Genomic DNA, 27,995 nt, shown 5'->3' with positions numbered 1-27,995 from the left:
TAAACTTTCTTCAATATCAAGAAATATAATATGTTCCAATTTATCTTCGCCCAAAATTGAAAAATAAACGGCTTGCTCTAAAGCGTTCCATTTCCAAAAAGGGGGAAAAAACTAACATCCAACTCCATATGGAAATAGTCTTACATCCCACAAACCGACTAAACCGTACCGATGTAATAAGCTCGATTCATCTTCAACACGTTCCTTTTTATCTTTTCTTTAACCACTTTTTTATAACATTATGATCCTGGGTTTTTTGCGTTTTTTTATCTGCATTTCGTGTGGGATTTTTCTTTAAGCTACAAGGGAAAACAGTTTTCCCAACCATCCTTGCCTCATGGTGGTACGGACACCGTTTATTGAATTAGAGATAAAACAGAACATCGGCCCTAATATTTGCTTTCCGCTGATGTGTTCCGACCGACCCACAACACCGAGAGTTGTTGAGTGAGGCGGGAGTAAATTTATTTTTCAAAAAAAAAAATAAAAAAAAGTAAACAAATAAAACACAACACCACCCAAAGGCCCTTTTTTGGTTGATGTAAATTTATAAAGCCCGTTGAAACCATTTGGTCAAGTTCGCTTTTGTTTTTTAGGTTTCGCAAAAAAAAAACCCCCGCCAAAAGTTCACCAGCCGAACGGTGCGTGACGGTCAAGTTGAAAAATTCGTGCTACCCCGTGACAAACCGGTGTTGTGACTCGTTCTCTTCGCGTTTCCCCTTCGTTCGGTGAGTTTTGGGGCAAATTTTGCTTTGTATTTACCCTGAAAGTTTCGTTTGGCTTTTTTGTTGTTTCTTCGGCGCGTTGAGGATTCACATTTCGGTTGCAAATTATTTAAATTAGAAGAAAATTTCCTAAACGAAAAGACAGACAAAATCGTCCCTTCGCTGCTTAAGTCTAATCGAAAGTTGTGCCAAAAGTCAGAATTTGGGGTCAAGAATTATTTTTTTCTTCAAAAGCTTCAAAAGCAAAAACAAAAGAACATCCCTTCTACCTGTAAAGGTGAAAGGACACGACGCACACAATGTTCTAAATGATAAAATGGTTAACGCATTACGCTTCAAGAAGTTTTCCGTTTCCCGTTCGCCTGTAGAAGAAGCGGGAAAAAATGGTAATGTACAATTTGTACGCTCAGTTCCTATCCTACTTGATATTGGAAAGCTATTTCGCTTGCCGCGATCATCAAAGCAAACGATGTGCTTCCGGATCGATAAATAACTTCTCCAGTAACAGTAATTGATCCTGAGGAAAGGGAAGTTGTTTCAAGAACGAAAGCTTGGCGGTACATTACATTTTAATAATGTCCATCCAGTGATTAGGACGCCCTTACGAACCAATCTTTGATGCGACGACGCAATGATGTTTTCCGGTGGGAAAATAATGTTTCTATTAATAAACGCTGTAGCCAATCAAATTTCCACTAAGGAAAAGTATGTTCCTCTATATTATTCATTCTACGTCTGTCTCCTAAACGGAATCACTCTCGCAGTTGAAAAAGTTGCCGAAAATTAACTCACCAGAGATGAAATATTTATTACAATTACATGTCCATCTACACCGGCGCTTCTCTACGTAAGCATCTTTTTTGACTGCAAATTTAATTTTCCCCTTATCAAAATACAGCCAAGGTTCCGCCAACATGAACGTGGCCTTGTTGTGGGTACGGTTGCCGACAGCCGACGCTGCATTATTCAAACGGATCAACCTACGCCAGCCTAAATATGCAAAATAGTATCAGAATGACGTACAAAAAAAAACGTTGTAAAATAAAGCCAACAATGCTTTGCGCAAGATTTGATTTTTGCTAGCGTTTGCTTTGAGGATGGTATTAAAAATTGGCTTCCGAGTGTGAATCTTGCTGTGCCTTTTTCGTGAAATTCTTCTTTCCCTTTGGCAAATCTCTTCCAAGTACATATTGTCTGCACCTGGCCGAAGAGATAACCGGAGCTAAAAATAAACGCTTCTCCCTTTTCGAATATGATACCGCACAATGGAAAAGCTGTGCCAGTTTTCATTTCGTTCACGCATTGGTGTTCTTTTTCAAAGTGCCGGAGGAAAACGATGCTCGATCCGGAAGCAAACGATTTTAAACACTTGTTCGAACCTTTGGGCAATGTCGTCGGGCTTTAATCGTCCAATTTTGTGGTGTACATGGTATGTGTAAAAGTACAAATTTAAACCAAAATTATGATGAAACAATAATGGTTCTTCCATGCTAAAGACTACCACGTGTTTCAACACACGTGCGCACAAGAGGAAAAAAAAGGGCTACAGCCCCAAGTGCTGAGTACTATTATCATAACACTTTGCGTACGTACTCGAGTAAAAATGCCAAGAATAACTGAACAAAAAGATGAATTCTAGAAAAATATCTTTTCTACCCCCTGCAAGACGGCAAACTTTCGTTCAAGCCCTGTGAATGGGCATGAATGGGTGCGCCGCGGCCAGATTCTTCACCATCCACCGAAACAAAACCGCAAAAAAGGAGACTTAACATTGCGGCACACTTCCCAGCCAGCATCCCCTTTCTTCCCCCATCATCTCCTCATCACCTCAGAGCGGCAAGTCCAAAAAAGGCCGGTAACGCACGAAATGTTCACACACACACCCCATACACCCAACCCCTTTGGTGGAGACTAAGATGGAGACGAGGGTAAACTTTCACGGACACAGAGTGTGTATATATTTTCATTTTTTTGTTTCTCTCTCTCTCTCTCTCTCTCTCTCTCTCTCTCTCTCTTTCACCCTATTTTGCATTTCCGCTGTCGTTTTCGGACGTGAGCTTTTTTTCCTTTCCTGAACCACGCAGTTGCTCGAATGATAATCACATGCAAATTAGTTTAAGACAGCCCAAACGTCCGCAGTGCAAAGTACGCGTCCAAAAGGGGATGGTAGATTAGGGGGGCGAGGAGGTGGATCTTCTAGGAGCCGGTCGTGTCCGACGGGATGATGTAGCGGTTTTTCTATTGCTTTCTTCATTTCAGTTCATTCCCCACACCCGTTGGGGACCCCACTCCCCCCGGGGAGATCCTGAACTCCAGGAGCAAGCTTTATCGTTCTTTGGCATTATTCATCGGATGGTGTAGGGGACCCAAAACGGACAGAGTTTTTTGTTTTGGGTCCGGTTCTGGTGGATGTGTCAAAAATCGAAACTTAACCGACCATTTTTTGTTTTGTTTGGTTGAGCAAGCCCTGGGTGAAAGTGCTGATAAGCAGAGCGAGAAGAAGGATGCGTTTCGGTGGTTTTGGAAGCAAAGTGGACATCAATTAGTATGGTGAACTTGCTTGGTGCGTGATAAAGTGTGTGTTTCGCTTCGAAACGGGTCGATTTAGCATTGTCACGGGCGAAGGAAAATGGATCGGACGTATCCAGATAACGCTGCTCTGAATATGGGTATTTTGGTAAACGCATAATAAAATGAAATAATTTCTTTTAAAAAATAACTAACCATTCCTTTCCAACAACGTGAAGTGCCACGTCGGCCATATTGGACATCTTTACTGTGACACACTATTATTGCAGAGAAACCATATGTCTATGGTTCGTAACAAATATCGACAATACTTATCGTCTGTTGAAGCTTTTCCAAATGCTAGAAAATTCACTAGCAGCAATTCAAACAGTCTATCAATTATACATTACCGACTCACCGTATTCGTGGGTGCTTCAGCTCTAGACACTTACTATCGTATGGAGGAACAGAGACACACCATCGCCAGAACGCTACACGTCGTTCCATTTGGCCATTATCTACAAATGCAATTGTATCCCACACGAACCAAAATGTCGATCCGTACCAACGAGACTGGTAGGGATCCGGTCACATTAATATGCCCTGTGCGCTTGGAACGACGAAAGCATACTTACGCTAGCTGTGCATCGGAACAAACACACGTGGTGCAACTAAAGCAGGAAGAGCGAGGAAAATAAATAAACTATTTCCGTTGAAATGCCACTTATGGAGTGGTACTTCGGTGCGATTGCACCAATGCACCACCGATCGGTACGAGTCCTTCGCTAGCGTTTGGATACACTGGCCGGAAGTACACTGCAAACAGTACATGGATTGGTGAAAGCGCGCGTGTATGAACATGGCAAAACGGTTGCAGGATTTCAAACGGGACGATAACTCTCCAAGGATCCTCTAAACCGGCACAAAACGTCAAAGATTGGCGAACGCAACCTTCCGGATCGGAACAGGAAGCGGATGAACGTGGATTCTTCAGGAGGAAGAATTTCAGAAAGTCTTCATGCTGGCCATTCGAGTATCCTGCTTATTTCTCTGATAACTCTTGTCTAACTCGATACCGTTTTCTTTCCTAGTAGAAATTGCTGGAAGCGCCATGAAGACTCCATGTTGGTAGGTCGGTGGGATAACATTGAATTGAGATTGACAGCCAAACTCAATTACACACCACTCACGAGATACGCGAACGGAGAATGTGTTTTAAAAATAACGGTCCTATATGGTACGCTTCAGCCGAAGCAAACCCGGTGAAGCACGTCAAGTATAATCCAATTCGAGGAGCGAAAAGAATTCGTCATTAGAATGTGCGCTGGCAGTGCTGGCAGTTGGTGATCGTTTGCAGCGTGAATACACACAGGATCCCGTCATGATTCATTAAAATGTCAATGTGACAAGTTGCACGCTATGTCGCACGGTCTTCAAAACAAGAGCTTCCCCATCAAACGGAACTCTCAGGACATCGGAAGGAAAAGACACACAAAGTGACAGAAGAGAAAGCTCGTGCCAACAAACTCTTTCAACATACTCATCTTATTCGATCGTCACATTCCAGATTGGTCGATTGTGTGTGTACGCGGCCCTGTGTGCGATGTGCGTATGGTAACGAGAACTGTCTCGTTGCGACAATTTGTCCCGATTTGTTAACGCCTGTTGAGCGTGCGATTCAGAAAATGGGGAAAAATTAACATCGAACGTGACTTTTCGCTTATTTTGGAAAACAATTGCCCCAAACAGTTTGCCGTCCCTCTTCACCTTTAGTACACCGGTTAAGGAGCACCATGCAGTAGATGTGAACTAGTACATCAGCTATTCAATCGCACCGATGTCTCTAATGACGGTGACAAGTGATATGCAAACGTCAGTGCATCCCGGGAGACTTCACGTACGCAAACATGTGCGCAAACCCTGACGTAGCTTTCGAAACACAAATTGATAGTGAAACTTCACGATGGAGCTGAACAACGGACACCGTTAACCTACTGGCCGGTTGAAGAAGAACCTGAGCGAGTGAGTGAGTTCGAGTGCATACGCACATACTCTCTCTCTATCTCTCCCTCTTCCTCTCTTGCTATCGCCTTCTCTATCTCCCACACAAAAGAGCCTTCGGACATTGGATGACCAACGGATCATCCGACACGCTCGTCAGCACGCGTGCTCTTGACAATGAACTCCAAAGTGGCTTCGAAGCTCCATCCACAACCAGTCCGCCATAAGTGATCGAAATATGAGCACGAGCAAACCAAGAAAAGACTCGGAAAAAAGCCAATCCCCGCCTGAAGTCTACACTTCCACGACACCGTTTTGGTTTCGGTTCGCTGATGTCCACTGTGTCGATGTGTGTTCACCCTTTCTTTGTGTACGCTGTGCGTATCAAACTACACTTCATCCATTCTTCTTCCATTTTATTTGGAGACGCATTCTTCTTTATAGGTGCAGTATATACACCAGGCAGGAGGTGAAAGTGTCGATCAGTTTCACTCGATATCGGTGGCTTGGAATTTTTGGGGGATATTTGGAATATTTGTCATCCAGTGTGTACTCGCTGGGAATAGTTTACCCATGGAAGGGAGTCCCATGGTGGAGACAGATAAAATTTGGCTGATTTTCACACACTTTAAATTTGCTATTAGCACTTCGATGGCTAATGTTTACGTTCAACATGGCAAGCTTTCGGATTAAGCTGAATTTGAACTGTCGGCGAAAGTTTTAAACCTTTGTACGATGCTTTCTAAAATTGGTAGAGTTGATGCGAAGACAATTTTGAAAACCGATTGATTTATCCCGAAACAGGGAACAGCAAATGGAGAATTAGTCTTGCGAACAAATTGTTGTAATTGGGATAATACACCCATGATGGCCTGCATTAATTTGAGAGCGATACAGGAGGAAACAAAGCGAAAAAAGAAGCTCAGCTTTTACTCTGGTCTGAGGGTTAATAATTTAAAGATGGTTATGGGTTTTGCAATTTCCAGTATTTACAAATTCACTTACTTATATGCAACCAAATTGCATTTTTCGTAATTCAACCTTCAACTCAACCCGAAACAAAACCATCAAAAGAATTGCATTAGCAAGTCAGCCAATGGACGAAACGATTATAATGCGTATCCGTTTGCACATCGTAGCGCATCATTGCACCAGTGACGAATGCAAACGGAATGCACTTGACCGGAAACGCGTAAGGAAATGGTGTGCAAAACCGTTCAAGGTTAATACGTATCACACACAGTCACCTTCCACCTCATTAAAGCCTACGTTGCCCAATGTTTGCACCGATTGCAAACCGAACCGAACACAAACCGTTACCAATCTTGCCTAACCTGACCCTGAAGTCTCCCACGGCAGCCATGCTAGTTAAACTAGTTGTTACGAACGAGCACAAAAGCAGCACGGATGTAGAACTCATGCATCATCGACAGAAGGTGAAGCAAAAGTATAACATTTACTTCTGAAGCAGCTTCTCGCACATCATCCGTAAAATGGCCCCAAAAATCCGGGAACTCCGAAAACGACGCGTAAATCCTATCCATACGGATATCTTAATTTATTGCAGCAATTTAATGAAAACGAATAGGCACCGAACCGGCAATCTAGCTCGTCCGACCTCGATTGGGGATAGACGATGCCATCTTCATTGATTAGGACAAATGGCCGCGGGGATGCGAGCATTAGAGTGGATAGGATAGGATGGAAAAATCCCGGCACAAGATCGACGAGCGCTGGGACTGTAATAAAACGTCAGAAGCAGCGAATAAGAAGCACTCACTAGTGAACGAGGAGATTGCCATTTTATTACCTCAACAAACAAGGGCTTTGCCCCGGTTGTGGAATTTCGGGAATGATCTACGGCCATTGCTCGAGGACATCGCGGTACTCGGTATATCGAGTGTTTGGTATTGTTGGTCAGAATAGTTCACTAAGCTATTGGAACTATGCTGTTGGAATGGGGTAAACCCTGCAGCACTTTGCACGGTACTTTGCTATGCTCGGTAAACTTTGTCCGCTTGTACTTCGGCAAGAACTTGCCCATCACCTAGAACTAGCCAATCTTGTCAAATGGAAGCTATAACAAGATCCATTCCAGAATGCAACCGGAACGCTGTACAAAGAAAACTATCCCGTTCAATTTACGCTACCATCCGGTAAGAAAGTGAACCACCCCAAAATCGGACCAACTTTACCGTATGCAATGTCGGTGGAAAGTTGTCCAGAACTTGTCCAGAAGTGCTTGCTTCCAAGTGACAATTCTATGTCATTTTCCTCCTACTCCAGATCTCAAACACGGCGTAACCGTCGGGTGACCAGGGCCGTTAGACGTCCACAAACACAAAAAGAAAGGATGGAATGTTGGAGCATTTTTATCCATGAGGAATACACTCTTATTATTGTCGGGACACACATTCCGTGCACTGAGGGTTGTCCTTTGAGGGTGAAAATTCAATTAAACTCAACCAACCAGTCGGTCAATCACCATTACCGACTGAGACGGACGCATATACAGGGACGCTATGATGACGCCACAAATGAACTATTTCCGGGCCAATCCACATGGCCTTCCTCCTACCCCAGCTTTAGTGACCCAACAGAGCAACGTTATCGGTCTAGACGTAAAGCGACAGATTGAATTTAAACTTGTGCGACACTTGTTCGCCTTCGGCACACCGACACGGACGACACCGACACCTAGGGAGCTTCCGGGAAACGCTCAATGCAAATCATTGTCGAAGATTGCTATTCCTTTCATCACACTCCTTCCTCCATTGCCCTCTCTATTGGGCTTGCAAACTCTCTGACAAAAGAGGGAAAAACAACGTGACTCAATATCCCGCACCTTGGAAATCATCAAAAGACTTAAATGTCTCGCTCCCGAAGGTGCGATAAGGAATCGACCCAACGCCGTGATAAGAAAGCAGTTCGAAGAGTTAAAGACATGCACGGACGGCTTCGTAGCAGGATCATTGGTTCACATGTACAGATCGTCACCCGGGCTGGATCGATGTAAACAGAATGTCTTCATAGATTTAGAAAGCTGATTTGACTGATGGAGGAGAAGGATCAGCCAGACCCCCTCTAAGGAAAAGAGCGAAGAAGCTTCATGCAAATCGGCTCACGGTCTACTTTTCGACTAACTGACGGTGGATTGGATCCTTGCTTCAAGCAGAAATGCAAATAGAATATTTGCGCCCAACCGCTTCCAACAGAAGATGAGTAAAGGAAGAAAAAAAAAAGACGACAGTGATGGAAATTCTTATTCTTTCGATTTTGCCTCTTTTTTGTTTCTTTGTATCAAGCTCACTTTTTCTTCTACGTATACCTTAGATTCACTTGTGGTTCTTATCAAACGATTTTTCCCATCATTTCCGCTCTTTTCCATTCTGAAGCTGCCTACCATTTTCCACCTTATGCCTAAGGGGGAAATTTCATTGGGATGATAGCAAGCGAAAGAAAAGGTAAGACTAGAAAATGATTGAAAATATCAAAAAGTTGATAATGTGAAAAACCAAATCAAGAAACATGGCGTGCTGCAAAATTCGTCCCAATCTTCAACTACGGAAGTCATCGCATCGCGAAAAAAAATCGAGAAATGTCCAAGGAAAATGGTTCAAGAAGAAAAGCGCAAAAAGAACAAACTGCAGCTGAAACTGTGTCTTCATTGTTGATTGAATCGATGTTCTGTTTGGTGAATCGAAATTTAAATGGCAATTTTCCCGGCGCTCACCATCCCGAAACATCTGCCCTGATGATGGTCAATGTGCGTAGTTGACGGTGTCTAAAGGAGAAAACTTTTTGCCTTTGCATACAGTGGATTATCGAGTGTCACTATTTTGGAAGGAGGAGGCAAAGAAATAGTTCGAATCAACCGACCCGGAAGAAGCACAAGTTCCAATATCTCATCGTTGAGTTGAACCAGCAATTTTCCAACCGAGTGCAAAACTTTGTCTTGGATTGTCTGATAAAAAAAAAAGTGAAGCATAAATCAGATCTCGACCACAACGCACTAGAGAAGTGCTTGAGGGAAAACTCGTGAGGACACCCCGGCAGCACAAGATGTGGCGAGAAGTTTTCCACATGATAAGCGCCTATTGAGTGTAAACGGAACGCCCCTGTGGTAAGGATTATTGGGTTTTTTTGTCATAAGACCACAAATAATATTGTTCATTGATTCATTGTCTACGAATGCGTTTGAAAGGCCGGAGATAAACAGTATCCATGGTAGTGGCATTTAAAAAGGATACAATGAAGCACTTTGCAACAGGAATATGTTGATGTAGTGAAATTGTGATGAAAAGCCGAGCTTTAGATTCTCTCGTTCTCGTCCTTTAAGGGTCCTTTCCGACAAATCGTTAACTTGAACCGATAAAACTACATACACAAATGGAACTGATCGGATTATATTTTTCCCTTTTCACATATCGAGAGTTCCACATATCACAGATGCTTTTCACATATCGAGAGTTGCAAGCATCATGCATCTATAGCAAATCAATCATCATTTCTAGAAACGAGCTTTTAACCAATCAACGTGTATGGAGCCGGGATAAATTCATGTCGATACTATACTAAACGCACGACTTCACTTCAAGTGCATCAAATGCAAATAAATTCACAATTGCACCCATTTCCCAGCATCATCAAAACTTTGCCCACATAACCCATTTTTATAAACTTCACCCTCTTCACTCTCGCACTTACCATCCATTTTCCACCCTGACAGTGTGTGCGTCTCACCGGTGGGTGTGAAAGTATTTTCACCTCTGCATACATATCGCATAAATAAATAAGTCATAAATTTTTATTCACATACCATCCCACTCAAACCCTGTGGCATTTTCCAACCTTCTACCAAACTCTTGGGGGGTGAGGAAAAAAACACAGAAAGGAAAACATTCACCGAGAGCTTTTGAAAGCGCGACGAACGAAACCCCGCTTTTTAACCGGTTGCGATACACCGAAAAAAAAGAAGAAAACTCGCTCACAAACACTCACAACTTGTGAAAAATTCTAGTAGTACAGTGGTAAAAGAGGGAAGGAAATCGCTTACCATCACCACCTCCCAATTCCAGGTTATTCAATTCATGGTTTTTCACGTTCAACGAACAATAAACGGTACGCGCCAAGTGTACAACGGGCACGTAAATCGGGAGCATAATTCACAGCATCAAAAAACGGGGAAAACAACCACAATTTTTTTTTTGGGGTGGTTTGTTGTTTTCTGTCTCTCATCACTGCTCTCCAGACGGAGGAACAGAAAGCAGGAAGAATCATTTTTCTCAAATTCAGCATTTTTGTTTTCATCCCGCTGAACATACATATATACCGAGCTTCGATGGAAAGCTCCCTGGTGGGATGGACTGGAGCACACAAGGGGATAAGACACGCGGTGGTGGTTGTGTGCTTTATTTTATTTCCCAAGTACTTTATCATCGCGCAACCACAACCCAAGCATTCCATCCTCGCACACTACGCAAGTGTTCATTTGTTTATTTTATTTTACGTTTTATTTATCTATATTCGGTTTGACGTGTTTTCGTTCGCATCCTGTATCGTCGCTAAAATCCTCTACCGTCAGCCTGTGCGCGGGAAAAATAAGCACAACGGGAAACCCAAAAAAAAGCCCGCTCACATGAAAGAAGATCCAAGTGTGCTTCGAAATTATCGTTGTTTTTTTTCTCCTCCAAAGCATCCTACGTGTTATTTGTGGAGTCAACTGTGCTTTTTGCAATCCTCCTTGCTCTACTGCTGCTGCTGCTGCTGCTGCTGTGTGTGTTTCAACGTCTTCCTTTTCTTAGCCAGTGAGGTTGTTTTTACACACCGAATGCGCCATTTGAATGTTTTCCCCCCCCAAAAAAAACGACGATATGCGAATTATTAATTGTGGCGGTTTCCCCGGGAACAAACAAATTCCGGGCACGTGAGCGAAAGTGTGACCTTTTTTTCCGAGCAATCTTTTCCCCACCGCTTGCTGGCATAATGTGGCCCGCGCTGCTATTTTGATACAGCAGAGCACCACAACACAAGCCACTTTTTGGGCAACATTCCGTTTTAGCCCCCCCCCCCCTTTTGCTGGGATTAGAATCGCGCACGGTTGCGATGTGGTGGTGTCATTAAATTAATGGATAATTTTCAACTGCCAAATCCGACATGGGATGGTTTCCTGCTGGAAGATGTGTGTGAGGATTTTGTTTCTTTTTTTTCATTTAGGTCCGAAATCCGAAAATCATTCGTTTCTTTTTTGGCACTCCGTGTACCAGTTTACTGTTTCGCGGAAGGATGAAAAAAGTTCCGTAAGGGTATGCGTGTGGGTTTTATTTTTTTAAATTTTATTTTAACCTTTCGTATCGCACAAAATAAACACACGCACCACGCAAACAAACCGAGATTTACTGCAACGGCTTTACCCGTTTTAACTGAGTTTGCTTTGGTTCTAATATTTTTAAATTAGTAAGCACAGCATTTTTCCTTTTCCGGCGCCACACATACACACAGACGCAGAGTAGACCGATGGCGATAAGAGAAAATAAATGATCGTCTTACGGTGCGCGCAGGGTGAATGATGAAAAATGAGATCCATTTAGTGGGCTCCTTTCACGCTGAGGTTTTCCACACATGACTGAGCATTGGGAGTTTATTTTATTCGTCCAACATACGGTATACGTATATTAGGGTCGATAATGCAGTCGATTAGCTCTGACGTTGTAAGTATTTTAGAGGTAATATAAATGAGGGTTTTCATTTAATTTACCAGTTATGAACAATAACTTTAAAAAATCGATTAAGGAGCTAGACTTATAAAGAGTAGAATGGTAAATGGAAAATTATCATAAACAGAGCTTTTTGGTACTCTCTAAGTATGGTCTCCGAAGCTTTCGACGGTTATGGAAAAATTCTTGACATTTATTTTAAGCTTCAATTACAAGCTATTGTAGAACTTATTTACCATTCCATTCATAAAAAAAGAAATTAATCCTTTACAATCCATATCCTTTGAGTGATGGTAAATCTCCCCCGGGCAACTAAATCCCCCCAATCCGTACCTTTCGTTCCAAGGACTTAAGCACTACTCAGTGGAATGCAATCCTGGAATTGCAACGACAAGTAGTAAACTTGAGTTTATTATTTCCTTCCCTTCTCTTTCTCTCTTTGTATGAAATATATTTTCACTTTCACAGTAATTTTACACTTTTACACCGCCAGTCATTTGGGTTTTTGTTGGAACTTAGCTTTTCTGTAGCTTTTATACCATTTTCTCAGCGCTTTGTTCTGTAATAAACCCAGCAGCTTAGTAAGTATGATTTAGAGTTAACATAGTTCCTGTGCAGTAAGTTGAAACGGAGAAGAAAAAAATCATTGTTGATTACTGTTTTGTAAAATGCACTGAGCATGATGTTAGAAAGATCTGCCGAGAGCTACAAATTAACTGTCAAAAGGAAGCCAATCCCCTTTTCTGACCATTCGCAGGAGCTTTGCACAAACTAGTTGAAAAGCTCATTAGCTCATTGTAGCCATCTTTTAGTAGTAAATAATGGTACTTATGGTTTTCTTTTTTTGTGTTGTTTCAATCCTTAATTTTCTCAATGTAGCAATGTTTTATAGGGAAGGGAGTATAAAATAAGTTTTAAAAGTCGATTTAAACTTCAACAAACAGTACCGAGACTGAGATTGAAAAGTAATGAAAGACAAAAAAAAACATACACACACAAAGCTTTTCTTTTCAAAACTTTAGCTTTTAACCAGCTGTTTCTCTTTTTAACATTGGCTGCTCTAAGCTGTAGAACCCTGACCGGTGTGGTTCCAGACGTAATGGGTTTTATGTCCTTCAGTGGACCGACTTCTTTTTTTGTCCTATGTAGTAAGAATGCTACTTTATTAGCAATCCTTTTGATGCAACCAAAAATGTAACGCTGCACATGTAACGCTGGTGGATATACGTACGGTGCACGGGAATGGAAACGAGACATCGTGCCGGTTATAAAGCACTGGCAAGGATGATGTTAGCTAGCTGTAGAACTTGGTTGTTTTTTTGTCATCGGTTTTGTTTTCACATCCAGTACGTGCTGGGTGGACTAAATTTGCCGTCTAGCTTACGATGATCTCGTGACATCGTCTCGTACACGAAAGGATTGGAGCAGATTTTGGCTTATGCCGAAACGCTTTCGCTGTTCGGTGGCTAAGCGTTAGCAGAACAGAATATTTATCCTGCCACAAGTCGAAGGAAGCTGTCTCCCCCGGTAAGAAGTGTACCAGTTGGCATCCTGACGGAGAGCGGAGGCGAGCTTTCATCTAGTGTTGCGCTGTTGTTTTTTGGTCTCGTGTGACGGTAAGCTTTTTTAGAGGTTTTTGCTCTGCTTTGGATTTTGGAAATAGAAAAAAAACCGACGTTCCAAAATGCCAGACTGTCACCCAGCGCGTGGGTAGTTTCGGATGGCAACCGCAACGATGTGGGGGGAGGTGCGTGGACGTAGACTTGAAATTATTCATAAATAATTTATGCCAACTTCACACGATACTTTCCCACCAGTTAAACTCTTCAAGCCGCTCCCTTTCACTTCCTTTCCCTGCCAACACTTCCCTTCTGGAACAGAGCCTGTCCAGGACCCGATGCACTATGAGCAACGGATGCTTTTGCCATCCGCGTCTCATCGTCAGCGTCCCACCTGGTGTGGTTCGTGCGTCAGGACACATCCTGAACAGGCACTGATGTACACATCCCGCTGTGAAAAGTTTGCCGCTTTCGTCTGCCAACATGCCCACAATAACGGCACCCCTCACCACCACGGATAACGCCGTAACGCCGCTCACACCTTTTTTCCGGCGACCTTTATCCTTCTGCTTTAGGACTTTCCGTTTTATTCGCGTGCGTGCTCTGGATGTTGTGGAGTAAAAAAGCTGACAAAATAGAACCACAGACTAGCAGTACCGGCCTAGGGGTGAAGTGTCTGTGTGTGGGAGAGGATTTTTTTTTTTGATTTCATATGCTGTTCATACTCGGTGTGCTATCGTGTGCAGAGTGTAAGCCACCGGATTGTGGTTGGGCGACAGATGCAGTTAGCTGCATGATGGTGTCTGCATAATTTCCGCTGCACTGTAATGAATTTGCACATCACACAATTAACTGAAAAGCTTTCATGAAGCTAACAGTGTTTTTCTTGTGTTTTGTTAGTAAACTGTTGCTTTTACAGTTCGAGCTACCGGATGAGTTTAGTTTTCAATTGAATATGTGTTGACAATTGTTGGGGAAAAAGATCAATCTAAATTTATTATATTTAACTTAAAATAATTACAATATTCGTGGAATTATTCATTAAGAAATTCATGATTCTAACATTCGGAAATTACTATTTCTAAGTTACTGGAAATTCCAAGTTTTCCTGGAAATAGAATTGTTTCCATGTATCACCGTTAGGATACTTTCCACGGTCTTCAAAAAGTAGATAATGAATTTAGCCGGAAAAAGTTTTTATTTCTCGATCTATAATCTGCAGTAATTAAACCATCCAATCAACCATGATTAAAGTCGCTAAACAAAAGCTGCACAAACCAACCTTCAATACTCGAGTGAGTGTGTGGTGTTTTGTTCAATTTAAAATACAAGATGAAACATTAACGTACGCATTCATATCCTGCGGACGAATCGTACGATAGGTTGTCAAAATTCTTTCCCCACCCAATAACAGCTTGTGGCATTCGGTCGTTGCATTCCTAAATGTTTCCACGCCCTGTGGGTGAAGTTGTACAAACCGGGAAATGTTTTGTAGACAACCTTTGGGGTTTTTTGCATTTCCAACACCTCTGGGTAAGCTTGTTTTTTTGGAAGGGATGAAGGCGTAAAATTTGAATCTACCCGTCAGCAAAACCGCCCCGTACCAGGATGAGGTTGAGCTACAGGGCCCGGCTAGACTAGTGCCAGCTACCCATCAACTCGTTCATTTTATATCCACACAGTGCTCCACATGGGATCGACCAGTTTTCCCAGCAGGATCAAACATACCCACAGGCAGTGTTTCTGCTTTGATCCACGGTTATGCTTTTTCCTGGTGTTTCACAATTCCCGCACAATTTCCCAGCGCCACATTTTCCGGGGCACAATATTATGAGCAAATGTTACCCGGACGCGTGTCCCCGTCCGTACCACATGGAACCGTACGAAAGTGTGATGAAAATTGGATTTCCTATCCACCGATGTTGTCAGTGTTTTTTCCCGGTTTTTCTTTTTCCTTCCCATATTCAAAACGAGTGTCCTGTTGTGGTGTTTGGACACATTATTTTTTCGCATCTTTCGCGTCTAGCTAACCCAACGTGTGTCTCCTTTACGCTACTACTACGCTACCACCCGCCGTAAGGTTCGTTTTTATGTGTGTTTTTGCGTTGCTTCTCGTGCTTGCTGTGGGTGTTTTTTTATTGCTTTTCCCATCGTTGAAAAAGAAGAAAATAAGAAGAATACCATCTATTTATCCACTTCCCCATACAGCGGTAACGCTTTCACATGAGGCACACGGGTGCACAAATAATCACGCTCATGAGGATCATAAATTATGCAACCGCAACACCCGATGAAACACCACCGAAATATAACCATCCTTCGACGGTTAGCCTAGCAGTTTGGTTGGTGAAGAAATAAAGGGAAGGGAACAAACGAGTAAGAAATAAATCTATATATATAAAATTCTCGTGTCGCGGTGTTAGTGTGCAAACTCCTCTTAAACGGCTGAACCGATTTGTATGAAATTTTCGCTGAACGTTCGTTAGGTATGAGAATAGGTTTACCGCTACTTTTCGTTTCGCTAGGTGGCCTCTGGCCAATATTATGAGTTCTTTTCTGTTTTTCCTACGGGAGTTATCAAGTAGGCATAGCCATTTTTTCAACACGAATAATGTTCAACACTACTGAGACGAAAAGCTTCTAACGAACAAATCAATCAAAGTAGGTACACATGACGATTTATTTGTGTACTTTTATTCATTAAAGCGTAAAGTGGAATCGGTGGCTTCCACGGAAAGACCTGGTGTTAAATCCCAATCGACAAGGAAAGTCAGAAATGCATCTTGAAGCAGCAGAAAAGAAGGAGAGACACAAAAGAAGAAGAAAAATTCCTTTGATTGGGAATATCATTTGGATTAAGAATGGCAATAATTTCAGAATTTTCGAATAATCAACGATATTCTCTAATCGACGCTCTAATAATACCACACGAATCAAGGTTGAACACTCAAAATGTTTGCTTTAATTACAAAAGGCATGTTTTAGGGCAAAGCTAGGTTTGCCGGGTAAGCTAGTAAGTATATAAATATATGTGATGCTGCCCGGGAAGTATGGGGAGCATTCAATATGAAACTGCAAGTGCAATATTTCATGCGGTTATGAAAAGAATTTAAGAAAAAGTACACGAAAAAGGGTTATTCATTATTATTTGCTTAAAGTATATATTCACATTTTGTTTAAAAAAAAATTTCCCATTGAGCTAAAAATATTTCAGACAGTAGTCCTCCATTTTACCGACCCGTTTTGTTACAGCCGTTGCCATCAAATTTTGGCCGTAAGTCACGAATTTTTGACAGTGCTCATCAAATTTTGTCCGTAAAGCATCAATTTTTGACAGAGCGCATCAATTTTTGCCAGTGCGCACCAATTTTTGACTAGAACGCACCAATTTTTGACTCTAAGTCACATATTTTTGTCCCTTAAGCACGTATTTTTGACGCGAACTAAAAACAAGATCAATTCACTGCCTTACCGGACAATTAAGGACTGTTGATTTGTAACAGTGAAATTGCGTTAAAATTTACGAAATAATTATCTTAAAAATAAACAATTTTCTGTTCTGTTTTTCTCGTTCAATCGTACATGCATCATCATGATTCTTGTTTTCAAGCTTTCAACTTGCTAACTATAAACCAAGTAATGAGGCAAACTAGTTGTCATGTGACAAAAATTGATGACTTAAAGTCAAAAATTGGTGCGTTCTAGTCAAAAATTGGTGCGCACTGGCAAAAATTGATGCGCTCTGTCAAAAATTGATGCTTTACAGACAAAATTTGATGAGCACTGTCAAAAATAGGTGCCTACGAGACAAAAATTTGTGACTTAGGACTAAAATTTGGTGGCAACGGCTGTATTAGTACCAAACCAATGGTGTGTTCCAACAAACGCCGAATTGATAATCCTCCGGCCGTTTCGAAATTTTCACACTCCACCCAATGTAAGCATCGCAACGATAATGGCCACCGAGCCATCGTATCCGCGTTTGACTTATCCGCTGGTGAGATGATAAATACGCGGAACCGAAACCCGCAGCACTGTGCAAAGCAAATTTCATCCAACTGTGCGACAGCACGTTCCGTGGGGCCATCATCATCGCCACCTCTCCGCCCACCATTCGGAAGTGGATTAGAGCTAATTTATTACATTGGCTTCTTGTAAGCGGAGGTCCTTTCGGTTACGCGAGTTGGTGAATTCGTGGAAAATAAAACCGGACCAGATGAGATCACCCACCAAAATCACCCACCCCGGGAGGATGATCTTGTGCCTTTCGCCATGGTGGAAAAAAACCATCTTCGTGGTAATGGAAAAAAGCATAAAAGAATAACAGGGTCACTAACAAAAAACCGACCGAAGATAATCGGATGGATTTGGGCGAACTCGGCGGGTTGCTAAAATTGGATTTGCTTTTTGTAAAACTGCCTGACGAACGTTGTTTTGAGGTTGATTAGATGGTTGCTTCGCGTTTCCTTTTCAGCGAGCGATGAAGTTTTGAACTGGAACTGGATTTACACTCCCTTCGCGGTTAACTGTAATGTGCCGCGGACCGTTTAATGGGAATAATGATTCAATAATCATAATTGAAAGAATCACCCCGATGTAAGCTGGGGTTTTTTTTGCGATGTAAAATTAATGCTTCAACCTTCCAAAGGGTCCACTTTCTACCGCAATCGTTGACAAATGTTTGTTTGTAATGAAAAAAAAAACTGGACGCCAAAGCTATTTCAATGTCTTTTTTTAAATTAACACATGATTCACCAACTCCACCTGGTCCGAAACTGACTGCTCACACGCTCGTCAGCCTCGAACCGCTGTTGACCGCGGTTGTGACAAATCGTTTCACACAGCCCTACTAACTTCTTAACGCGTTAATTAGATCGGAGTTTTTGAAGCATTTTTTAAAGGATTTTTTTTGTGTCCGCTTCCAATCAGCTCCCACCCCGAATATAACGACGTCATCAAGTAGGTAATACGGCTGCAGGCGTCTAGTAATAGTAATTTGTGCTGACCTACAACAGAAGAACCGCCTAATGTGCGTGCAACACCACACCGCATCAACCATTACTACACCGGATGGATGTCCTTCCTGGGCGATGAGGGTCGTGTCCCTGTCCCATGTTTTCCTTTTTTTGTACACCTCAAAAGGTATCTAATGGGTTTTGTATTTGGGTAGGCTAGAACAGCTTGATCAGAATCCTTGCTTCAGCCACATGGGATAAGCGAGGGAGGAATTATCATTAGGAGATAGAAATAGTGCAAATAAGTACTCATTCTTAAGGTATGATGAAAGCAAGTGCTGTATGTACGGTGATACAAGTTGTAGGGTGAATTTTATGATAATTGGTTATGAAAAACTGGAACAATTTAACACACGGCACCCGCGTGCCTAATGTGTGCCAAGCAAACCTTCATTACACGGCCGTTTACATCTGTTAGTGCAAAAGTCATACGGTGTCTCTTCCAACCGCGCTACTATGCAATGGCGGCTATGAGCACATGTGCCCTGGGTCAGCATGCATCTTAACCTCACTTACACGCTAAGTAAACAAAGCAGAAAAATTGACAGATGTCGTCAGATGCATGCCACACTGGAAGAGCATGGAAGAGAGGTTCGTGAGCAGCTTGAATTGTCCCCAAGGTTCTCGTCGTCGAGTCTTCTGCACACAAACTTCTTGAGCACGGCACGGAGTCAAACGCTGCGGTACGGCACATCAAGCAATTACACAATTGGATCCACAAAACGCAACGCAGCTGGTCGACACGGTCGTAGTGAAACTGGACCCACCACCAACCAACTGTCACGGTAGCTCCTTCACGCTATCCTAGCAACAGGCCCAACAACGGCAAAAAAACCCACCCCGAATGCAAAAGCCTAGGAAACAATTCTGAAGTGGTGTTGCTTTCGCGAATCACGACATCTACTTTTCCATCTCCTTCGCTTTACATTGCGCTCCCTTCTACTGCTGTTTTGACGATCGCTTACCAACACACCGCTACTAAACCGATCGACCTTGCACAGCCTTAGTTATTCCATTAATAAACGACGGTAACAAAAAAAAACACCTTAAAATCGACCACATATAATCCAAGCAATAGCAACCACTCTAAACATCGTGGAAGGTTTGCATTTAATACTGCTACGACAGCCGTCCCCACCTGAGGATCCGAGGACTTCGGCTGTGCAAGGCTGTCTCTTTTTACCGGCCACCGGCCAGGCAGTAGAGCAAGTTACGAGGCAACTCCACCATGGCAGGGCACTGTTTGGAAGTGGTTTGGAAAACTCGTTTCACCGAGTAATCACCCAACCCTCGCCGGGTTTTGTACCGGATTCCAGCGTGGTGGAGCGTTCAACCCAAAACAAAAACATTCAATCCAGCATGATCTAATAATCGAAATGGTTCTAAATCCACTGTCATAAATATAAGACACATGAAGGAGCCCACAATAACAACACCCTTCCCTAATTGCTTCACACACACTTGAATGCTCTATGTATAACGATCGATATTGGTTGAGGACGCCCCTTAGGGACAGCTCACACAATTTCTGGTTAACTACCCGCCAGTGTCTTTCTGTTGCAAAGTGCATTTGCCTATCGTTCAAATCAGGCAACAGTACTGGTCAATGAGGCACACATTTCATCAGCTCCGTTTCTGTGTTGAATGGTGCACCGAGATACTGGGACAGTTCGTTAGAATTTATCCGAGAACTGACAGGCTCGATGATGTCTTATCTCTATTCCCATCCCAACCCAATTGTTCCAGTGTTTGTGCGTATGTGTAGCTGTTTTGTGTATGTGTGCAGACGTGCCCAACAAACATCTCTTCGTATATTGGGCTGGAACACTAAAAGCCAACCGCTTGGATTACTGTACAGTCCAGTTCAACTCGGTCCTCGCTCTCTCAAGATCCCATCCTCGGGCAGTCGGGTTCCTGCGGTTCGGTCAACAAAGAGGGAAGTAATCCCAGTTTGCTGCTATGTGGCCGGTTCTGAGGGGCTCATGTTGTGCTGCAAGTAAAGGATAACGGAGGGCCCTTTGCAGCGCCATTCAGCCGAATCCCTTTGAATGGACTTCGATATCACTCCTTTCACAGAAATATCTTGTGTATGTTTATCCTAATGGCACCTTGCTTGCCATTTCACGTAACGCTCGTTTCGTTTATCTGCCGGTTGTCGTCGCTAGTGAAGTGCACCGAATTATATTCCCGCAACACAACGCTGTCCTTCACTCTGCCCTCGAGCCTCTGCAGGGCACAAGAGATTGCCTCAATCGCTATATACACATTGGAGTAACAAAAGCAACAACAAAAAAAGGTCAACTACGGAGTGGTGGGGAGAATAAAAGGACCTAACCTCCGCCTTACCGAGCAAGGGCTCCCAGATGGAAGCAATTTGCTTTCGATGTTAGCAGTTTGTTTGTACGTAGGTAGATCCTTTTTGGCCGTTCCTGTCCAACCAACCCAAACGAGGGGGGTTTGATTATTGGTGAGGATTTTCCCATCCCTTGCGGAATGCTTCATTGAGCACCAACGGAAAGCCAATCGATTTCTAATGCGCGAAATGACAAACGGCTCCCACGGGGAGGTTCGTGGACAGGCTGGTCAATCGAAAGGATCGACGTTTTTTGTTGGGAGAAACCGTTCGTTAAAATTCATGAGCAAGTATATCAAACCTAGTGCATTTTTGCCTTTTTTCTCATTTCCCTTTTACTGAATATCATCATTTGATAGATTTTTGCTTGCCTTTATTTGGCATGAGGCGTAGAGAAAACCTTCAGGCACAACCTCCAACCAGCTCATCGTGCTGCTGGAAGCTGTGTGATTAATTAAGCGACAGTAAGTGCTTATGCTTGCCCGAACCCAACCAGTCATATGATTAATTGATAAATAATGAGCCGTTGGCGATGATAGCCAATGCTGTCGAATATTTAGAGTCCGTGATTCCATCCCGCAAAAAAGGGCAACTCCTAGCGCTATCGGTTAGCCCGGCAGCGCACTTCACTTTTATCGATCAGTTCGTGCTGTTTCTCACGGGATGGTGAGAATGTACAGGTGTTCAACGGCAAAACCAGCAGGAAATGCACCCGTGCTCTAATGGCTCCAGCAGATGGACGGAAATGGTGTTCCAAAATCCCAAAGCACCCCATTGGATACCTGGTCGGAGGGACAAAAGGGGTTATAAACCGTTCCATCAGTCTCCGGGTGCTATTCATTTTAATTTAATTTATTCAATTAATTCCACCGCTCCAAAATGTACCGCCGATATTATCAACGATGCGTCACATGATTTATGACATTTGAGGGGGGTTGTTTTTTTGGGATTCTGGTGTAGAAGGTCTGAAAGCTATCCAATTGTGTGCAGGAAATTGGTTGCATATCGGTGTGTTTATTTAACCTTAAATAGCTCTGATTAAGCTGACCGAATACTTGATTTATCAGAGATTTATGGCTTATTGAGGCGGAACCGCAATGAGATAAAGAAGAGATATGTAGGTTACTTGCATAGCGGAGTTCCGGTAGAATAATATGGCAAACTTTTAATAATATTACTTAATTATCGCAAGAATTCAAACTCTGCATAGCTACAAACGTAAACGTATACGTATAATAGTTTGATTTTAATCGATCATATCCCCAGGCGATCTACGATTGAACACCGGACGACATCCACAAGTTTTACACGAGTTTAATTAACTCGAACCATTTGCGTTCAACAAAACTTCACTTTCCAAAATTAAACGTCCGCTCTTATTGACCTCCACAGTAACGTCCAACCTACAACACGTAGCACGGTGATCAATCAAACACCGGTGTGGTTTTGTAGTTAAATAAAATTAGTTTTCCACTAAACGTTCCGAATTCTCGGTCGACGAATGCATTGTGTTTCTAAAAATAAGGCATTCAAGAAATGGACCTTGTCCAGAATCTAACAATTGAGCAGCTGAAGTGACAGTTCGGTATATCTGAGCCGCGTATCAAGCGATTGGATAACGCTTCAACAACACCCTTCTGTATATGCGTACCATGCAGATGATTGAGACACTATCTGCCATCGTTCTTGGAGGTTGAGGTTCGAGAGTAGAAGGTTATATTATAAAACACAACTTGTCACCTTCGGCACACTAAGAGAACATTCACGCTCGGGGTTATGTTAGCACACTGGACAGTTAGTGCAAGGCGATGCGAGACAAGAAAAGAAAACGGCAAACCAATATATATTAACGCATTGACCATGTGTTAAGTAAGTCTCACCAGCACCAAGACACCTTGCACGGGCGTACATGGAATTTCCGGAATCGGTACATTAGGCCGTTCGTTGGCCAAGTCGCTCCGGGACCAACCATAAGACATTTGGAAAGGAGGCTGATTCCTCAATGGAGAACCGACATCTCCGATTCCAATATCATGTCGTCCAATGGCATCCAATGTGATGGAGCTTTGTTCGTTTTTTTTTTGGACCACCACCAAACACCATCATCGGAACTCATTTTCCATCTCAGTTCGACAGCCTTCGATCGGTTGTGTTTGAATTTCGCGGCTGGAGGGAAGGCCAAATTCGTTTACTGCTTTGATCGGGTCGGGGTTTTCTTTATAGTCGCACAAATCAAACGCGTCTTGCGTTTTAACTCGTTCGCTTAATGATACTCAGCAGATACCTGCCTGCCTGCCCGGGTGGCTAACTTTGCCTCAAACAGACTGCTTTGAATTTCTCCCCTATCCATTCTGCACACAACTTCCGCCGATCAATTTCGATCGAATTGCACTCAGCGTGTGTTGCGAAAACTTGTCACTTTCACTTGCCGATATCGGTACTTTCCAGTGGATCGCGAATCGTGATCATTGCACGATTAGCGTTCGGAAGCAGTCCGACAAAGAAGAGCTTCGAATCGGCAAACAAACCTGCTGGGAAGATGCGCCATTTTGCGGAGTTTTGGGGAAAGTGATTTATTGACGCTGGTTTGTGTGGTTCCCGACGACCGGTAAAAACGATCTTTCAAAAGATCTCCGTGTGGTGAAGCATTAAAAAACGGGGAGAAGCAAAAATATAATTCCAAATAAAAAAACCATAACATCTCTTCAGTAAACATCTCGTAAATTAATTTTAATATTCCACTCCCGAGCAACGCTTTCTACTAAACCTGTCGGGGAAAATAAAAACCGGAAGCACCGACAGGACAGTGGGCCATAATTTGAGCCACTGTTTTGTTGTGCACAAAACTTTCAAATTAATCTAAAAAAGCAATCTTATCGCACTGTTATGAAAAAAGTTTATCCAACAAATTGATCAGGAAAGAGTGTGTGGCGCAAACAAAAGGATATTTTTCGCACTTTTATCCCTTCTTCTAAATCCTGTTAACTCGATCTCCTGCTACTAATACACCATCAGTACTACTACTGCTACTACTATTACTAGAGACTATTTATGAGGTTTTGAAATTGTATCTTTTCCGACACACCCGAGCACGGCGCGCTCGATTAAGGGATAGCTGAAACTTTTTCCATCTCTGGCTACACGGGATACACATGTGCAAGGGGAGCATGGGAAATGTAAGGGCTGATGAAGCGGCAAAGACCATCCCACCAAGGGTTTGTGGCTTTAACTTTACACCAAACCATCGGGTGTAACTTTAGTCTTGTTTCATCGCAAGATGGTGGGTTGATTGGGTGCTTTCATTCTTTCTCCAAGGTGGTCTCCGAGGTGACACAAAACGATCAAATATCCTATCGGGCTTGAAGAAGACAAGTTTTGTTGTTATAATTTGTACTCATTTCTAACTTTGTCAGTTGTGCGTTAATCCATCCCAGTCGTTCGTAAGATCTCGTGATGAAGTTATTCTCCTATAGCTGGTTCTCTTGTCTTCGAAATGGATATTATAATTTTCCAATGCATTCCATTGAGGTGCAACAATTTGCTTGTTTAGCGTTTAAATACAACAAGATACCATTCTTGAGATTATCTTGATATAGGAATTAGTCGTAAATGTATCAAATTTTTGTCCACAGTCTCATTGAGCTTCATTATCATTATGACTACGAATAATTTAATCTGCTTTACAAAGTGTTTGAAACACCTTTAACAAAGCAATAAGTTTATTAAGGCTTCCCGGGGAAGTACCTGCCGAACATAATGTCAGGAATCTTGTCTAACTTTTACATTGCGCTTGAAAACTTTCGCAAATTACTTGTCCAAGATGGTATCGGAGTACTCCATTCTTGCTTTCTCAGACCCCCTCCGCCTTTGTTTCCCAGCTTATTACACGGTTACACGCACCGACCATTGCAGTACTTACCCCGTGAACCAGATCTAGGCTGCCCGTTGTATGAACCGTTGCGTGGTTGTGAAGTTCTGCGGACTTCCGGGTTTTCGCTGAGCTGTTCTTGAATAACGGAACTCCCGCCAGTCTGTGGGACAATCTTCAGCGCTGGCTTGTAAGTTCTGCAGGTGATTCTCTACTAACGGAGCACACCTCTTGCCACGAAGACTCTTGCCAGCGAGATGCGAAGATGTTTGTTTGGCAGGTCAAAGAGAATGAACGGTGTTTCGCTTCTTTTTTGTTGTGCCGTACATTCCTTCGTGCCTTCGCCAAGTTCGTGCCGGTGTATGTTTTGTCTTATCTTCGGTTCCTTTTCTTCGACGGATTTTCTGCTGAATGTTGTTGATTTATATTTCTTGTTTTTGCTTTTTTTGCTTATGCTCCAACTATCGTTGACTTTCTTATGGAAATCGGCAATCGGTACAATGCATGGGTATGCGAAACCACACGGGGCCGGATACGGCTCGGAACACGTAAATCACTGCATTTTCTGCACTCGGCGGAATGCCCCGAAGCAACTAGCTTCACTAAGCCGATCGGTTTCTACCTTCGTTTTCACATAGCCCAAACATAAAAAGCTCGCATGGAAGCTTAGGTTCGAAACTAATTTGCATCAAAACGTTCAAACGTTCCACAGAAACTAATTTCGAACCAAATCCCTTTGCCAAGAGCACTGCTAGAAGGTCGGACCGGATCGGGTGGAGACGCATTTGCCAACAAAATAAATCTCACACACGCACACACACACAAACACATACAAAAATCACAAGAGAGAGAGAGAGAGAGAGAGTGAGACACAGGCAGTAGGGAAAGGAAGGGAAGTTTGGAGAAAGGGCACGCACCCATAAACGACCAGCGGGAAAAGTTCAATATCCGGTTTGGCTCCGACGGTACTAGGTTAGTGACACGCTTTGCGACACGCGGTGCGAAGTTTTGGCGCGCGCGAGAGATATCAGTCACGAGTAATTGAAACACGTGCTACTTCGTAACGGCCTACTAAGCGAAACACATAGTACGTAACCTCAAAAACCGCGCTAGCATTGGCGAGTGTTTTTTGTTTTTGTAGAATATGCCAGGAATAAAAGGAAAAAAGCAATTACGAAACAATTCAACAAATGACACTAACTAACATCTCCCCAGCACCTAGCATCCCGATGGCAATGATCCTGTTCCAATATTCCCGTTAGCATGTCAGCGTTTATTGACATTCACGTCGGCCGCTCCAAGCTGCTGGGGTCTGGCTCTTTTCCGTATAGCTTTAAACAAGAAAAAAAAAACAAACAACCGAATCTCTAACCGGATTGCCGATATCAGATCAATGGCGCGGGTTGGTTCTGGTCGTAAGGTGGAAGCTGTCACTACCAAAAACACGCCCAAACGCACACGGTCACTTTTGGTACGATTTTTTTTGTTGTTGTTTGCCCTTCGTTTAACTCGCTTCCCATTGATTCGTTTGTTTGGTTTCAACCACGAAACAGCCTCCAAACTGGTTCCGCCGTAGGCACAGACCAACACTTACTTTGCTTTCTAGTAAAACGGGAGAAAATCGAGACGCACGAGCGCGACCGCTGTTTCTTTCGTACTGAACCAGCGAAGACGCGAAACAGGCACGCAGACACAACACAAGAAACTCCCAGGTTGTACCGTAGCCACGGTTTCTAACCTGACACCGATGACGGTTATAGCAGAACTGTTTACGCGCCGCGTGGAGCCCTCGTGCTCAGCTCTTGGAGGAATTTAATGCGTGAGAGCAGAGAGGACTAGAGAGATAAATGTTTCTATTTTACTCATCGACAACATGTGGAAATACTACGGAAGACAACAAAACTGCGTTTTGAAAATCACAGCAAGGTTTAAATGAACAACTGACACATATTTTATTATTATTTAACATTGCATTAACATTTTTACGTGAACCTTCTGGTTGGTTTTCTTAAATTGCGTATCAACATGGCAGATTGCCTGCTTGCTAAAGCACACTACTTACATTAGTAGAAAATAGTAAACAGCAGTGGAGAATAAAATATGCGATGCACTGTTTCGCCTTGTTGAGAGCTCTGTGATTTTAAGAGAGCATAAAGGGCTGAGAGGAAAGTATGAGAAATCAGCGGGTTTGTGACAGGGCTGTCAAACCATGCACCAATGTATCAATTATTGAATGATAAGTATCGTTTTCCGTAAAACAATTTATCAACAAATTTTTACACTGAATTATGTTTTATCGAGTAATTTAGCACACCGAACTATTCGATTTGCACATCGATTAGAATACAAACATGTCTCACTAAGCACTTTGACGAAAGCCTCCTCGGGAAACCTAAACACATTTCCATGCAGCGAACTTGAAACATTTCCCCCCCGTGGAGATCCCCATTCAAAAACAAGTTGGAAACAAATTTGAAAGCTAAAACAAAAGTCAGCCCAGCGGGGGCTGCCAGTGCGACAAACGACACGTACATTTGCTACCCAAAATTGGAAGCCAAACGAGTGGAAATTTTTAATGCACAACAAGGAACTTTATCATCCGCAAGCTAAGATGCTTTGCGACTAGCGCCAAACTCTAGCTCATCTTTATAGTATTGGGTTTGTGGCGTGAAGCAGCAACTTGTGTTTATGTTTGGCAACCGAAAAACCGCGCCATTTGAACCGTGTGGATGTTGATGTAGCATAACTTTATCCCAAAGCTATCCAAAAGTAACGAAATTCTGACCCGGTGCTGGGTGATGAAGTGTATGACGTCAAACCGTTAGAGCACGAAATCACTGTTCTATTCAATAAGCTTTCCGGCGTCAGTATGGATTCACATTTTACCAGCGCATTCCACCAAACATAAAGAACTTCATAACAATAGTAATGCCTCCCAGAATAAAAGATAGTTCACTCCACGAATGGAAATTTGAAAAGAATTTGAGAGAAACGTGATATCATAATTGATGCCAATGCTGAAAGTTTGGATGCCTTGTCTGTTTGAAATGCAAGCGAGAAAAAGCGATGAAAGACGTTCAATCTTCAAGGTCATCTATGAAATTGTGAGAACTCATAATCAGTTACATATATTGTGCATTTTCTTAATACGCAAAATGGGAAAAAGTGCATAAATTCCTTTATTTTTTGAAACTCTATTCCCTAGGTGGTATACTTACTGGACAACAACACTAAAGTTTCGGCCTTCGGA

General features: G+C 42.7%; 1 protein-coding gene across 5 annotated transcripts in view; it reads right to left on the bottom strand.

Moving 5' to 3' along the window:
* LOC125774841 (uncharacterized) overlaps positions 1–26,759 on the bottom strand; it is a 66,833-nt gene extending 40,074 nt beyond the window's left edge. For 3 of the 5 annotated variants that reach the window (XM_049445144.1, XM_049445143.1, XM_049445146.1), the window contains exon 1: positions 26,340–26,759. The gene's annotated coding sequence lies outside the window, so the exon portion shown is untranslated. Of the gene's footprint in view, positions 1–24,796; positions 25,855–26,339 lie in introns of those variants that run through there. The other 2 variants (XM_049445147.1, XM_049445145.1) reach the window with 2 other exon arrangements.
* Positions 26,760–27,995: the final 1,236 nt, after the last annotated feature.

The sequence above is a fragment of the Anopheles funestus genome, chromosome 2RL, assembly GCF_943734845.2.
Source record: "Anopheles funestus chromosome 2RL, idAnoFuneDA-416_04, whole genome shotgun sequence".
Lineage (NCBI taxonomy): Eukaryota > Metazoa > Arthropoda > Insecta > Diptera > Culicidae > Anopheles > Anopheles funestus.
This window is presented reverse-complemented; position numbering and strand designations above follow the sequence as displayed.